Source organism: Patagioenas fasciata, chromosome 5 (assembly GCF_037038585.1).
Source record: "Patagioenas fasciata isolate bPatFas1 chromosome 5, bPatFas1.hap1, whole genome shotgun sequence".
Classification (NCBI taxonomy): Eukaryota; Metazoa; Chordata; class Aves; order Columbiformes; family Columbidae; genus Patagioenas; species Patagioenas fasciata.
The window spans coordinates 45,837,036-45,851,804 of record NC_092524.1 but is presented as its reverse complement, the minus strand read 5'-3'; positions in this window follow the sequence as shown (position 1 = coordinate 45,851,804).

Genomic DNA, 14,769 nt, shown 5'->3' with positions numbered 1-14,769 from the left:
AGAGAGACAAAACTCCTGCAGATTTTTCAGCGAAGTTGGGAGCACATTCAGCAGAAAGCTGGTGGCTTGTGAAGGCGCTAATCCCACGGCTTTGATGGGCCTCGCAAATGTATCATGGCATTGACGGATTGCTGGGCCAGGACAGTGAGGTGTGCAAATCTGTGACAGTAAAAAGCAGAGAGGAAACAACCAAGATCAACATCCTCTAAAGTGAGTGCAGAGGAGGGACTGCTGCTTTGGTTACCATGATGGCTGGTCAGGAAGCACTGGGTTTGGTGCGAACTAGGTCTTGGAAAGCAGATCCAGGTAACGCTTCCGCACACCCCAAGGAAGTGGTCTCAGGAAAGGATGGCTCTTGCACTGGGGGTAGAAGCAGAATCAGGAAAGCAGGTGAAGAAAGCACCTGCACTGCCAGAGCTGGGGGGAATCAGTGCAGTAAAGAGCAACCTGGTCATATACATTTTCACAGCATTCAGGGCTTCCCGAGGAGTAAGGGTAATTCTGCTTTTGGAAAGGCAATGGCTTTGATCAGAAATGTTTTTCAGAGTATGTTGTGTCCTATGTGATGAACCCCTTTGCCTATTAAGGCTGTTTCACCAGCATACAAAGGACATCGGTGAGTGAGAAGACGCACATGGACACAGAACTTAATTTTCTGAAAATGGCTGAGGGTGTGATTTCAGGGCTGAGAGACAATTAGTCCAACCAGCCCTGGAGCTTCACCACCAAACCTACTCAAGTCATCTGTTGCTGCTGCAGAATCCGAATGTAAAAATCTCTGAGCTAGTGTGCTTCTCTTTAATCTCGCCCCAGTTTCGGAGACCTCTCTTTCCATTTCACTGGTCCATCCTGGGCTGGCAAGGGTTAAATAAATTGTTTTATATGACAGACATGTCTTTTTTTCACTTGTGAAGGCATGTTTCAGAGGAAATCCAGAGACTGCACTGTCTCTCGTGGCCTATATGGACTTTGAATCTTATGGACTCTGACCTATAACAAGGGCTCTGAATCAGAGAGCTGTTCCTGCTGTGTGTGGGGGGGCTCCTTATAACTGTTTCCTGCACCCCATGATGTCTGTCACTGAATCAACATCCACATTTGTTTTGATGGTCAGAAAACGAGAGAGAAGGTGTAAAAGCTGCAGAGATTTTGGAGACACTGTAAATCCAGGAGAATAATCTCTTTTTTTATATATTGGTGCTTTCTACTTCTCTGCAAGTGGCCATGATTTCAGCAGCATAGGGCTGTGCTGAGCCTGGGAGCGAGAGCCCAGGGAGCCAGCAGTGGGGGTCTGTGCTCTGGTGGTGTCATCCTTGATGTATAAAGCTTTAAGCAAGAGGCTGCACAAGAGTAAATGTATTCACAAACCACTGGAGCCTGCCGGTTATAAAACAAGGGTCCTGAGATCCCAGGTGCAGCCAGGCCCCGTGTAAAGAGCTGTAGCTTTCAGATTCACAAGCATCAGTATCAATTTATCAACTTTTTATAGATAATTTGAATGAAGCCACTGAGCCTCCAAGCTCGAGTGTTTGCTCTCATTCCAGAAATGCAAGTTCTTTTGGAATACACTATTTTTTTTCACAGGAGTTCCTGAAATACAAAAAACAAAAACAAAAACCAAACCTAAAAACTTGGAAGTTTTCCACTATTTCATTCCTCCCTTTGAGGACCAGGACAAGGCTGACAAAAAGCATACTTCATGGTAGAACCAGCACTTAACCTGCTTTTTTGAGTTGACCCTCTTGAAAAGACACTGAATTCCTCATTCCATTACTGGACATGGCCAGAGATGTTGGTTCTAGGTGTCTGTTCTTGATAAGGTGTCCACACCCTTGGGCCACTGCCATGATAATGACCCATCATGAAGATGACCTGCTGTAGGCATGTCACACCGCATCCTTGCAGAGAGCTTTACAGGCTTTCCAGAGAGGAAAGAAAAGGGAGGAGTAGCTTGTGTGTTCGTCAGAGCCAACAGGACAGTGAGCACTGGTTTTGTGGGTCTCACATGTGATGGCCAGATGCGCAGTGCCATTGCAGAAGGAATGGGGGGAAAGCATTGAAACAAGGAGTTTGTGCTGGTCTCTTGGACCAGCTCTAGAAGTTTCCTTTCCATCTGAAGGCACTGGCTGGGAGGCATGTCTGACTCAGCCAAAATCACCTGTGGGTGACGGCTGACTTCAGTTTGCAGTACCCAACTTGCAAACTGTTATTAAGACGAATGGTACACGTCACATCGAATCAGCACCTTAGCAGCTAGCTGTGGCTTAGCAGAAAGATTTGTTTAAACAATGAAGTGAGCCCTGTGTTCTTCAGAACGAAGAGCATCTGTTCATGAACGCTTGACTAATTTCTCATTATCTTATCGAAACAGCTTATACCACTGGAAGAGCATCTCCAGCATGGCTAATGTTCAGCCAACAGTTGGCTACCTGTTTTGATTTACTGAGATCATGAAGAATGGCACATGTGATGTAGGAACAGGCACAGGTATTTCAAAAGGAGAGACAGGTCAAAAACATTTCAAGGGGAGAGACAAGTAAAAACCACTCCTTTAAAGTGAGGACAAACAGAAGGAGCAGAGCTGGTGGCTCTGTGGGGCCTGACCTGTAGCCATGGTCAAGGAGGGATGTTGGGCTGCGTTTGCCCAGGAACTGCTTGGATCAACTTCCAATAGATGTACCTGCTCCCTGGATAAGGTGATGGCGAGAGTTCTGTGCGGGGCTATGTGAGTGATGATTGTCTCTCATGGCCTTCGCCATGCCATGGTTGTATCCACACTTTCTTCATCTGCAGGTGTTCGCAGCCACGTTCCCTTGGCTCCCCGATTAAAGAGCTGTTCCCCTCAGACGTCCCTGGTGTGCTGCATGCTGTGGCCAAAGTCCAGCCTCCGTGTGTGCTCCCCGTGGGTCTGCCCCTGCCACCTCAATGGTAGGCTGGAGGTGGAGGAGTGACAAACTTTATTTTATATTGCAGACTCTAGATCTGCAGTCAAAAGGTTTGTTACTGCTCCTGCCGGGAGAGTCAGGCTCAGCTATGGTTGGTCCCTGGGGCCAGTCTCCTTCAGTGATATTTTCCCACAAAGCACAAAGCAGGGGACACTGTGCTTGTATCCCTCTCACTCATTACAGAGCCTAGTGATTTGTTTCAGTTTCTCCATCTGTGTCACAGAGATAAAGCGATTTGCCTATCACTGCAGAGCACTTGGTGCTGGCGGGGTGGAAGGCACTCTGAGAGCCAGCCCTCACCTTGCTCCAGCTGTGTCATCACGGGTCTCCGAAGGAGCTTAGCTGGGCAAGCTGGCCCCTTCTGCCACCCTTCATCACTTTGGCGTCTGCTGGCACAAGGTGGACGCTCCCCAGACACACCAGAGCTCTGCTGCTCTGCCTGCAGGACAGCTGGAAAAATGAAATATGCCTGGGGTGTGAGGGGAGGAGGGAAGAGGCAGAGAGAGAACCGATGCCTGCTATTTCCACATCTCAGGCCTTTTGTCATCATTACAGTTGTAAATGACAGTATACAATTTACTGAGAGACAGAAATAAGGAGGAATCAGGGGAGAGGCTGGAAGAAGAATGTGAGAAGAGGTAGAGAGCAAGAAGTAAGATAAATATGGGTGCAGTTTAGGGAAATAAACCAACAAACACAAGCAAGAACAGTGTCAGATTTGGAAACAACAGAGGGAAAAGGGAGGGAAGGCGAGAAAGAGAATTGGGCAGGGCAGCAGGGGACACAGGGGAACAGTTCTCTGGGAATTCACTGGAGGAGGCGGAAACTGGCTGCTTCCCTGGCGCTCAGGAGTGCTGATGGATTATTGATCGAGGGAACCTAACGTGTTTCACCCAGCAATATTTCACGGCTGGCAAAGGCAGTTGATGTTTGGGAGGAGAGGGAGCGGGGGCTGTTGGCAGCCTGCCTTCTGGCTTCAGGCAGCAGCAGCACTCGTAGGGTTAAACCTGGGTTGCAGAATGCAGAGAGAGAGAGGACAGGGGTTTAGGAGTCATCCAGCGTGATGGCGCCCCTTTTAGAAATAAAAATAAAGGAATTAACAGATGTAGAGGAACACAAGGGACAGAAAAAAATCATTTGTCTAACAGATCTGGCAGAGCAGAGCTTTTCGCAGAGGTTGAGCAACCACCTGAAGCTGCAGTCTTTGAAAAATGCACTGATACTTATTTGATGAAGAAATATTTTTAAATTTATATAAGACTCATGAAAACGCATACAAAATCATAGCATCCACAAAGGCAGAGAATCTAAGATGCCTGCACTGAGATTAAAGTGTCCTAAAAGACAGACCTGAGGCACTTTGGTTCACATTTGGGGGTCAGAAAACACTATGGTATCTGGGGTTCATCTCCCTGACTGAGGCAATTCATTATCTTCTTGGCCAAGTGTTTCTAATCCTGTGACTTGATTCCAGCCCGCAGCCTCCAGAAGCTCTGCTTTCCTGCTGGGGCATGCCATGGCACTTGCAGAGTTCACCTGGCCAGCTTCTTCCATTTCATTTCTCTCTCTTCCAACCTCCCAGCCATTTTCTCCTTTCAGCAACTCACAGGTTTTTTATCGCAGCCACTCACATTGGGGCTGTGAGCGCTGGCTCTCCCTGCCAGCTGCCTGCTCACTGCACCTCCAAGCAGGTAACTGCAAATCCTTGGACAGCTTCTCAGGGTGTTCTCTCAATGGCTTGGTGAGTGTGGGTTTTGAAGCCCAAAGCTCCACCAGAAGCCAGCAGTAAGTCACAAGCAGCCTGTGGGATTTTGCACAGGGTTGCAGTGAAGCGCGGGCTGTGGTGGGGACAGAGGGTCTTGTTAGGCGGAGTGCAGAACTGGGGCTGGTTTTCTTCAGGAACAGGGTGGCATCTTGGGTGCCCTCCTGCTGCACGAGCAGAGGCCAAAGTGCTGCGAAGGGGATGGAGTTGCACATGGCTGTTTAGCACACTGATGCGAAAGCAGGCAGTGTCCTGGAGGAGGATGGTTAGCAGATGCCCAGGATGGCTCCCACGTTCACCTGCCGCCCTTATCCTCCTTTCTTGCAGGCAGTGAGGCAGGCAGTGGGCTGGATCCAGTCTCCAGGATGCCTCCAGCCCAGAGGAGTCTCAGGAAACCAAGCACCAGCCCCATTCCCCAGGCAGATGCTGCAGTATCCTGGAGTCAGGAATGCAGCTGAGGTCCTCAGGAGAGACACATGTGATAGCCCCCACAGCTGGCAAGTAGCTGGGATAGCTCACTCACATGCACAGAGTGATTTCTTCTTTGCATCCCCATACTCCCAAAGCAGGGAAGGGCAGAGTGGAGCTGTTGGCTTCTCCCCCTGTGCAGGACAGGTGGTGGCTGCTTCCCCCTGATGGCTACGCTGCTCCGAGGCTTTTCAGGGGAGATGCTTTTGGGGGATGGCAGATGGACGTGAAACAGGCTAGGACAGCAGGGATGAGCCCTGTGGGATCACGTGAACCAGACTGCCCTGAGACCATGGCACGGTTGTGGGCTGAGCTGCTGGGGACAGCAGACAGGGGAAGCTGCAGGAGTAAAGCTGTGGGGAGTTGGAAGGGGCCCTGCCAGCCCCACGGTCCCTTGCATCCCAGGGGTCCTGTTCTCAAGGGGCTACTGTGCCAGGTTGTCCCACTTCTCAGACCTGGCCTTAAATTAGTGGCATACCTCAGCCCCTGCAATAAGCCCCTTTTTCTGACTGTGGTCCTTTGCACTGGTTTTTTATAAAACTCCTAATGAATTTCAGGGTTTGCCCCTTGTAGAGCCTGGATTAAACAGAATTTTAATGATTATTGAGAGTAATACCTTTAATTGAAAGATATCCTCCATCTGAGGTGAAATCTTGGCTCCACAGGAGTCAGTGAGAAGCTTGCCAATAACTCGCTTGAGCCAGGATTGTAGCCATTACTTTAGTGTTCAGGGCAATTTCAGGGCTCCAGCTTTTTCATAAGTTTAAAGAGAAAATGCCACAATTTGTTGTAATAACCCAACTCACTTTAATGAGCAAATTAAAGAAAGCTGGTGCAGAGCAGGAGGGAAAAAACAGGATGGCAAAGAGAATGCTAAAATGCTAAATGCTAAAAATCCACTCACATCACATTCTTCCTGTGATGCACCTCTCCCTGTGACCCAAGCTTGAAGCTAGTGTGGGCACCTTCACTCAGCCTCCATCCCTCACCCTGCACACCCTACCCATGTCTAAGATTTACGAGGCACTTCTCCTGTGGCTGGCTCTGTGCTGTTACGTGAAGCATCCTAGATATGCAACCCCACATTTCCCTCTTTCGTGTCCATGCAATGCCTGCTGCCACCCTATTGCCTGCCACTGGTATCTCTGTGTGTTTGAAAATGGTAGCTACTGAAGTCCACATCACAGCCAGGTCAGAAACAAGAATAATACAAATTGTGCTGTGCCTTGCAGGCACAGACCTTCTTGCCTTGTAATAGGGCTGCTGAAGGAACTGAGTAGGCTAAGGTGAGGACAGAGGTTTGACAAGAACAGTTGGCTGGCAGTTCCTGTGCAGATAGACAACAGGAGTTTAGGACATCCACAATGAACATCAGCAAAGGCTTTAAGGACTGGTGAGGCCAGGTCAGTCAATTCACTGCTTTAAAAGTAGCAGAAGCAAAGATGATATGATCAATGTGGCTCCAGCCAGCAAGCTGGCATGCTGCTGCTTCCAGAACAACCTGCAAGACACGAAGGAGAAGCCCTGTGGAGAGAGAATTACAGTAACTGAACCAAATGGCCATGTGGGTGTTTTCTGCTCTTGCAAGGTCATCAGAGGATGCAGTAAATCAGGGTAAAGCCTGTGCAAATTGCGCATCTAGGGGAAAAATAACAGAATACTCTTTGGTACTCCACCTCCCTGGTTTCCAGGGCTGGCGTTGCTGCTGCAGGACCCCATGCTTCAAAAGCATGCTGGTGTGCCGTGCAGTGCAGGAGAGCAATACCTGTCTGTGAAGAGCCTGGTCGGAGCAACTTTGCAATGCTGGCACACTGGTCTGGAGCAGGGGGTTGCTTTTAAAAATACAAGGCCTTCAAATAACTGCGAGATGCTGAGGTTTGGAATGATGTCTGGCCACGTGTCCTGGCTGTGTTGCTAGGAGTTGACCCTGGCTGTCACAGCTCAATCCAGAAGCTACATGGTCATTTTGGTCTTCAGACCTCACCTGCTGAGGCCCAGAGCTGAGTTTCCGTGGTCTCACGGGTTGTGAATGAGGACAGCATGCTCAGTGATGGTACAATGTGGGACAGGTGTTACCTCCTGCAACCCAAACCATGGGGAGACCCAGGCACTTCCCTCCATTGTCCTTCCCTGCCCTGCTCTGGAGGTCTCCACAGCCAGCACATGAAATCCTCCTCCTCCATGTCCCAAAATGTCCCGTCTGCCCAGCAGACAGGGCTGCGCATGAGTCCCTCACGGCTGGTAGAGGAAAAAGGCAGGCAGGCAGGCTCTTCAGGACAGAAGACATGCTATTTGTGCTGATGGGTTCGGCATGCTGCATTAGAAATGCATCAATGGCTTTCAGAGAACTGGAGGGGTTTGTAAAACATTTTTATTTTGTACTCTCACCTCTTAGAACTTGCTTTTGAGTTTGCATCTTTTAATGTCTCACAGATAACAGGACCTTAAGTCAACTGATCATGGCACAGTCCCTCCAAACGATTACCATTTATGTCATAGCCTGGCATGCTCAACATCTGAAATACTTTCCTATTTGTGAACGATCTCTATTCTGAGGCTGAGGTAGTTATTAGTACAGCTAAATCTATAACACCGAGAAGGGACCCAAATAAAAAACAAGCAGCTGCACAGACTTCATGCACAATTGGCTGTTATAGCCAAGCATCCACAAGAAAACTGATATATTGGCTACTTCTTAGATTAAAGCTCCCCACCATGGCCTGCCTGACTGTGAAAGTACCTCAAAGCTAATCTGAGTCAGTGTGGTACGAAAATGATTGCAGATGCTGTCCTTGTCACAGGTCCAGCCTGTGGTTTGTCCTGGGGTTGAAGAGGCAAAGCTGAGTGGGCAATTCATACGGCCACTGTTTCCCTCTGAACCCCACTGCTATTGTATTTTTGTCTCTGTCTCAGGCAATCTTGCCTCCCAAGGTTTGTAAGCCTCTTTCTCCTGTTAATCTAGACCCTATAAGGTATTTCAGCAGCTGATGTGAATAATTATTGCCCTGCTATGTATCTCAGATGAAGCATCAGTGCCACCCACAATAGCGCTTGCTCTTCATCAGGGAGAGCACTGTCCTTGTTCTGCTGCAATGACTGAGAGGGAGCTTCAATTATATGCATTTATTTTTGGTAGTTCATCATTTTCTGCACAAATACTACCCTTTGAGATGCATTTCTCTTGCTTCCTTCAGACCATAGGTGGTATATTTTGTAAAGCTTGATAAAAATCTGTTTGGCTGGTCTGTATTATTCAGGTAGGAGGGGGGTAAAGTGGTTTTAGCACCACAGATATCTTCCAGATTGTGTTTTTCTCTTCCTGCAGTTTGGTACGGTAACTCCAGCATCTCCCTCAGCTACTCTGCTTGCACCCAGATCCAATGCTGTCATTATGCTGCAGGACAATTTGTTTACAAAGAGAGGGTTTAAGCTGATGGTACAAGCTTTAGCAGGGCCCAGAGCCTGGAGGAGCTGTTGCCCTGGGAACACAAGACTCCATGGATGCCCATACAAAGTAGTCTTGCTATAAGCATATCTGTCGCTGCTTTGCACCAGGGCTTCCCATCCATCTCATGGACCAAGCTCTCCAGAGCCTTGTCACAAGGCTAGTCTGAGCAGGAGGGGTGTTTCCCAGCCATGCAGAGGTGTTTGCACAACCTCTTGGAGTAACTTCTGCAAGCTCCAGCACTTTTTGTAGCAACCCAGCCCACCTACCACCCACTTTAGGGACTGCTCATTGCAATTTCCATGGAGGGCTCCAGCCCCGAATGGGTGCAGTACCCTTACCAGCACTGAAACAAGGCAACTGTGGCCAATAAGTGACATCAGTTGCACCTCAAAGCCCACAATGGTCCTCTGGGAAGTGGAGTTATGCTGCTACAAAACAGCTGCAGCACAGGAGCCTGAAACCATCCCCCTGGCAACTCAACACATCCTTGGCTCATATCCCAGATCTGCATCTCTCCCATTTTTCCCTGTGACAGGTTGTTCCTGGAGGTGTCCTCACTTTCACCTGGTGATTTCCTACCACCACTCATCACTTTTCCATATAACCCGGATATTTTGTCATTGGAGCAGAAGAACTACGAGCACTCCCTTGAGTGGGCTCATTGCTCTCAAGCCTCCACTCAGCAGAGTGAAAGCAAACCCCAAAATAGCCTGACCGAGCTCACAGGGCAGCAGCAAGGCTTAGGTGCTGGAGAAGGCTACCCTGACCAGGGGAGATGGCAAGGCTCTGGGATGAGACATGGTGCAATAGTCTGAGCCCACAAGACCTGCAGCTGCTGCCCTGAAAAAACTGAGGTTGTCCTCAATTAGTTGCCACTAATTCATGCCATGGCTCCTCCTGCCTTTCTCCCTCCCTGACTCCCCCATCCTTTTATTGCATCTTTTGCCCCCTATTTCCCCTCCTCTTGTCATGCCAAACTCCTTCAGCCTCCAGGTTCCGTCTTTGCAGGGCGAAGAGTCAGTGCTGGCTGTGGTCCCTGGCAGGTACAGACAAACCAAGAGTCTTGGTGGGACACGGGCTGGCCTGGGTGATAGTCATCGGGTGGCTTGGGCTGCAGGAGCTGATGTCTGTGGCTTGCTAGCTGGGATTTACACAGATCACAAGATTTGTTGGGAGGATGCTGAGGGGGACATAGGATTATTGAAAAGGAATTCAAGCTCTTTTTGTGGAGAGACAAAAATGGAAATTTTGACCTTGTCTGAAGATCAGGAATGGGCAGCAGAGCTGCGTTTGACATTAATGAGCTGAGAGCAGAAGAAGGGCTTCTCTGGAGGTGCCTGCCCTCAATTTATCCATTTTTTCCCTACTAAAACCGTGGCGCTCCCTGGGGAAGGCAGCTCCAAAGCCCATCTCATTTTGTCATTTGAACGAAGTGTTTGATCTGAGAATTGTTGTTATTATTATTTAATATATGATAGCTGATAATGCCTTTGGCACTCAGTCAGAGCATATGGGTGAGACAAATCCCCAAGCCAAGGCTTTCGGACCACGATTCTACCTTCCAGTTAGTCACAGGACACCAGAATGCTGCTCTTAATGAAAAACGATGTGACGCATATGTGGTATGAGTCATTATAATGTTAACTACTGTTACTTCAAGCCCAGACATCACCAGGATCGCTTTCCTCCCCGAAGATGATTCATGTGCCTCATGCATGACAGTTCAGCCATTTTTTTGCTTATTCAAGTGAGTTTCAATATTTTTAAAGTGTTTGGGGGGCAAAGACCTTCTGTTCTTGTTTGCTGAGCTGTATTTCCTTAAAATGTTCACAACCTGTTTCCCCAGATGCTTGATACCAGGAAGGAGGAAAAAAAGAGAAGCCCAGAGATCTGCAGGTCTGCATGCATGGGGGTTTGCAACGGGAGGCTACCCCAGCACAAGGTCCACTCCCTACCCCAGCTGTGATGTGGAGGTTGCCCCATGCACCCAGCCGCCTGTGAGCCCATCACAAGCCCCTGAGGGAGGGCAGGAGGGTGTACAAGAGGCTGTGGGATCCCACAGACAGGGATGCATCCCACCACTGCCCTTGCTCTGAGCCAGCAAGAGACTGAGCACAAATGGGGAAGGTCCCTGTGGTGCTCACACCGCTGGTTCTTGCTGTATTCTTCCTAACCCCGCTGCCTGCCTTTCATCTCGGGCTTCGGCAGCGTTGTACAGGTACATGCCTCCTGCCAATAGCTGAGCGAGGAGCTCCCCAGGACTCAGTCTGGCAGCCTCTAAAGATGTTTTTTTTTCAGCAATTAGTCAGTGGGGAACCTGCTTTCAAGCAGATGACTGCCATCACAGGTAGTCGCTGTCTCTGCTGGGGTTGGACTTAAACCCTCCACACCTGTAACATGGCACGGAGGCAGCCTGAGAGTCCCAGCCGCTGTGGCTGCCCCTGCCCCACATGCACAGGCTGGGACATGTCCTCGGTCAACACAGCCTTTTTGGGCAGAGGAGGACAACTCTGAAAAATGGGAGGGAACAGAAACATAGAAGTGGATGAGCCTTTGGGGAAGTGAAACATCACAGATCAGGCCCTTGTGGGATTACAGGATTGAACCCTGCTGGCTCAAAGCCAGCTCTGGGACATGGGGAATTTGCTCTCTGTCATCTCCTCTTAAAACACAGCTCAATCCTGATATTTTCTTCTTGCCCTCCAAGCCCCCAGGGACTGGTGGCTGCAGTCTTTACCAGCTGCAGAACCAGCCCTGGTATCAGGAAGGCTGAATCATGTCCATCAGCCATTGACCTCACTTCCATCCTGATCTGAGCCGGGCGAGGTTTGCCAGGCAAACACGTGTCACGGGCTTCTATTCTTGGGAAGAATTATGTCAGAGTGAAGTCTTCAGTTTGTACCCTACATTCAACTTAGTAAGATGTAGAAGTGCACAGACAGGTCTCAAACACCCTTAGCTCTGCCCTGGCCCAGATATATCTACAAGCCCACTGAGCTTTCTTGGTACAGGCTGTATGGGAGTAAAGGTTTGGGGCTGTGCAGCTTTTTCCTCTTCATTTTCTTTGTAACTCAGAATTTCACCTTCACAGCAATCTCAGCTCTGCCATTTAGTGACACCATTCAAACACTACATGGCTGCAGAATCACAGGACATCAGGCTGCGAAGAGCCCTACTGAGGTCACCCATGGCAGGCAGGTAGTCCCAGCTCAGCTTTGTTTTATTAAGAGACTGTTGTCTTTCCTGGCCAGATTTACCACAAGGCTCTGGCTGTGGACAAAAGCAGTCAAAGCATATGGACCAGCTATTCTGGGCTTAAGATGCTTTGCTTTGCCAGAGAGATGCAAAGCAGCTAGACAGCATACGGGGTTCCCTTCCCTATCCTGCTCATCCTCCAGATGCCTGCTGTTTGCCTGAACACATCCCCTACGTGATGTGCATGCACCCATCTCCTTCTCCCTCCTTGCCCCACTTCACATCCTTGTGCATCTCACCCTGCTGCCCCCCTCTCCCAGCCTACACCTTGTCTGGCTGTCTTCCAGGAGCTTCAGCTCTGAATGGGACATCTGGAATTCAGGGAGGTCTCCTGCTCTCATGAGGACTTGCCCTTTTCTATAACGACCCCCATGTCCTGTCACCCTAGGTGGGATGGGCATCCAAGAAACTGTACAGGAGGATGGGTGCTTCCTGCACTGTGAGGAGCTAGAGATGCTGCCACGTACTTTAGGCACCCAACCAGGCTCCCTAGCTGAGCAGAGGAAAAGGTCCCACTGAATGGCTATTCACAGCATGATAACTGAGAGCTTAATTACTGCAGAATTCAGGTGCTCTGAATAGCTTTCCAGAGGCACCTGCCTTCCCTCATTCATCATCTGCCAAAGGAAAGTTCCCAGCACCGGGCAGCCTGAATCCTGCACCAGCAATGCTGAGAAGGGGTGGCAAAAAGAGAGTCCCACTTTGAAATGGCTCCATGAGACACCATCAGAGCTGTGGGCAATGGGGGGCAAGGAGGAGGTAAGAAGGGACTTCACCATTGGTTTCTCTGTGCGTTTTAGTCTTCAGACACCTCAGAAGCTGATTTTTACTGAGAAGGAAGAATACGACACTAATCCCAGAAGAATCCTATTCAAAATATCACAGACACAGGCTTCTTGGGAGCTTTAACTACATGGGAAGTTGGAGACATCTGTGCTATCAGGTGCTAATCATATCAGAGGCGTGACAAGATCTGATGCTGGGTGATATGTTTCATAAGGGACATGCAGCTTATGCCTTGCTTACTGCTGCCTCTTAAATGGCCAGATTGCCTTGCAAATGCTCAGAAACTTAATTCTGCACTCCAGGGCTCAGTGCTTCACTTTTACAGAAAACTTTATATTTTTTAAACTGTATTATTCACAAGAAATTATCTGAATCTGTCTTCTAATTGAAAAACCTCAGCTTATCTATAACAGCTGAGTCACTACCAACACAGTACTGCAATGTTTTTATTATTTTCTTTACCCCTCTATGAAAGCAATCTGACAGCATTTGGGTTTTTTTTTTTCCACACCACTGTACATTAACCAGATGGTTTTCACTCTATTGTCCACAGATACACCCACATACTTTTTTTCCCTTCATGCTTCCAGTTAATTTAGAAATCACTAGTAATTATGAAGAGTTGAAGTTGTTCTTCCCAATATGCTCTAACTTCTCCTTGTCCACGCTTAATTTCTTCTCCCGTCACGCTGCCCAATTAATTAGCTTTGGCTGATCCCTCTGAAACTCCTCTCTCATCTTTATATTTTACTAATCTGATCATTTTTAATAGCTGCAAATATAAGTTTAATCTGTTCAGTGCTCCCCCCAGTCATCATAAATAGGTACTCCAAATCCCACTACTGATTTTGCTGACACAAGGAGTGATGAGTGCCTCTGACGAGCAGGTCCTGCCTGGTGTCCTCTGGTCCCACCAATGCAGCCACCTAAGCAGCAACGTCCAGCATCTTGAGTGTGATTTGTTTCCCTTTCATTGTCTCCGCTCTGTTTCTGCTACTTTGAGGATGTTCTGCAGCCGAGTCCTCACCTTCACAGAGAGCTTCCAGTTATTGGGGGTTTTAGTAGTTTCTCCCCCTTTCTGGCACAAAATCTTTAATCTCAGCTCTCCGCGTGCGACTATTTGGCAGGAGTTCAAGCTTTCAGTCTCAAGTGGGCTGGGTTTTTTTTTTTGGCCATCAATAAAGTAATGTTACCAAATTTGCTGTGGCATATTTATCTGTTGCTATGTCTGTAGTTAGATGAAGCATGTGAAGCTCAGGGCATATTGGCAGGGAGGTTTTTAATGTTTGAAAGAACATAAGCAAAAACAAAAGCCCACCCTCACGTGTGAGGCAGCCCTGAAACGCAAGCACAGCCTTTTTCTCGTGTATTTTATGTCTATGGCAACATTTTTTCTAATTATTTTTTGAAGAGGGGTATCATTTAGCTGATATAACGTGTCCAATGTGATAGTGCATCAGCTAATATTTAATGTAATAAGATCTCATTTCCTTCTGCTGGATGGGCTCTTGCCAGCAATCTCCCTTACAGCTGAGAGCAAAGGGCCCTTTGATATCCACTTTCTTTTCATTCATCCCAGTGGATGCATAAATACAACAAGAAGTTTCTGCAGAGCAGGAGGGTTTGTGAATTTTGCTCCATTCCCTTCAGAGTCTGTCCCTTTTCCTCCCCTGGGTAGGAAAGATTCTGAGTGGCAGCTTATCCTCAGGTGGTTCATCTCTGACCGACTCTAGGTCACACAGCCCTTTTGCCTCGTGTCACCTCCCAGGGACACTGCCCTTTTCTAATCTGGACTGCTGTGGTTATAAAAGCAAAGCCCCAAACCACATTGCCTAGGCTAGTTTTCACCATACCTCCACGAGCACTAGCATGTACATATAATATCTGTGCATGCATACATTTCTTTCAGAGCTGCCCGAGGTTGGAGAGATTTTGATTTGGGATGCTAATGTTGCCTTATCATTGTTAAAGCAGGAGAAACAGTGCTGCAGTTCTGCCACTAAGCAGTATATCTGTAAAAGTTGGTGAGAGCTAATCCTCCACCCCACTGAGCAATCGCAGTGCCTGTATGTTAATTCATGGATGTGTGCGGCCCCGGTGAAGGA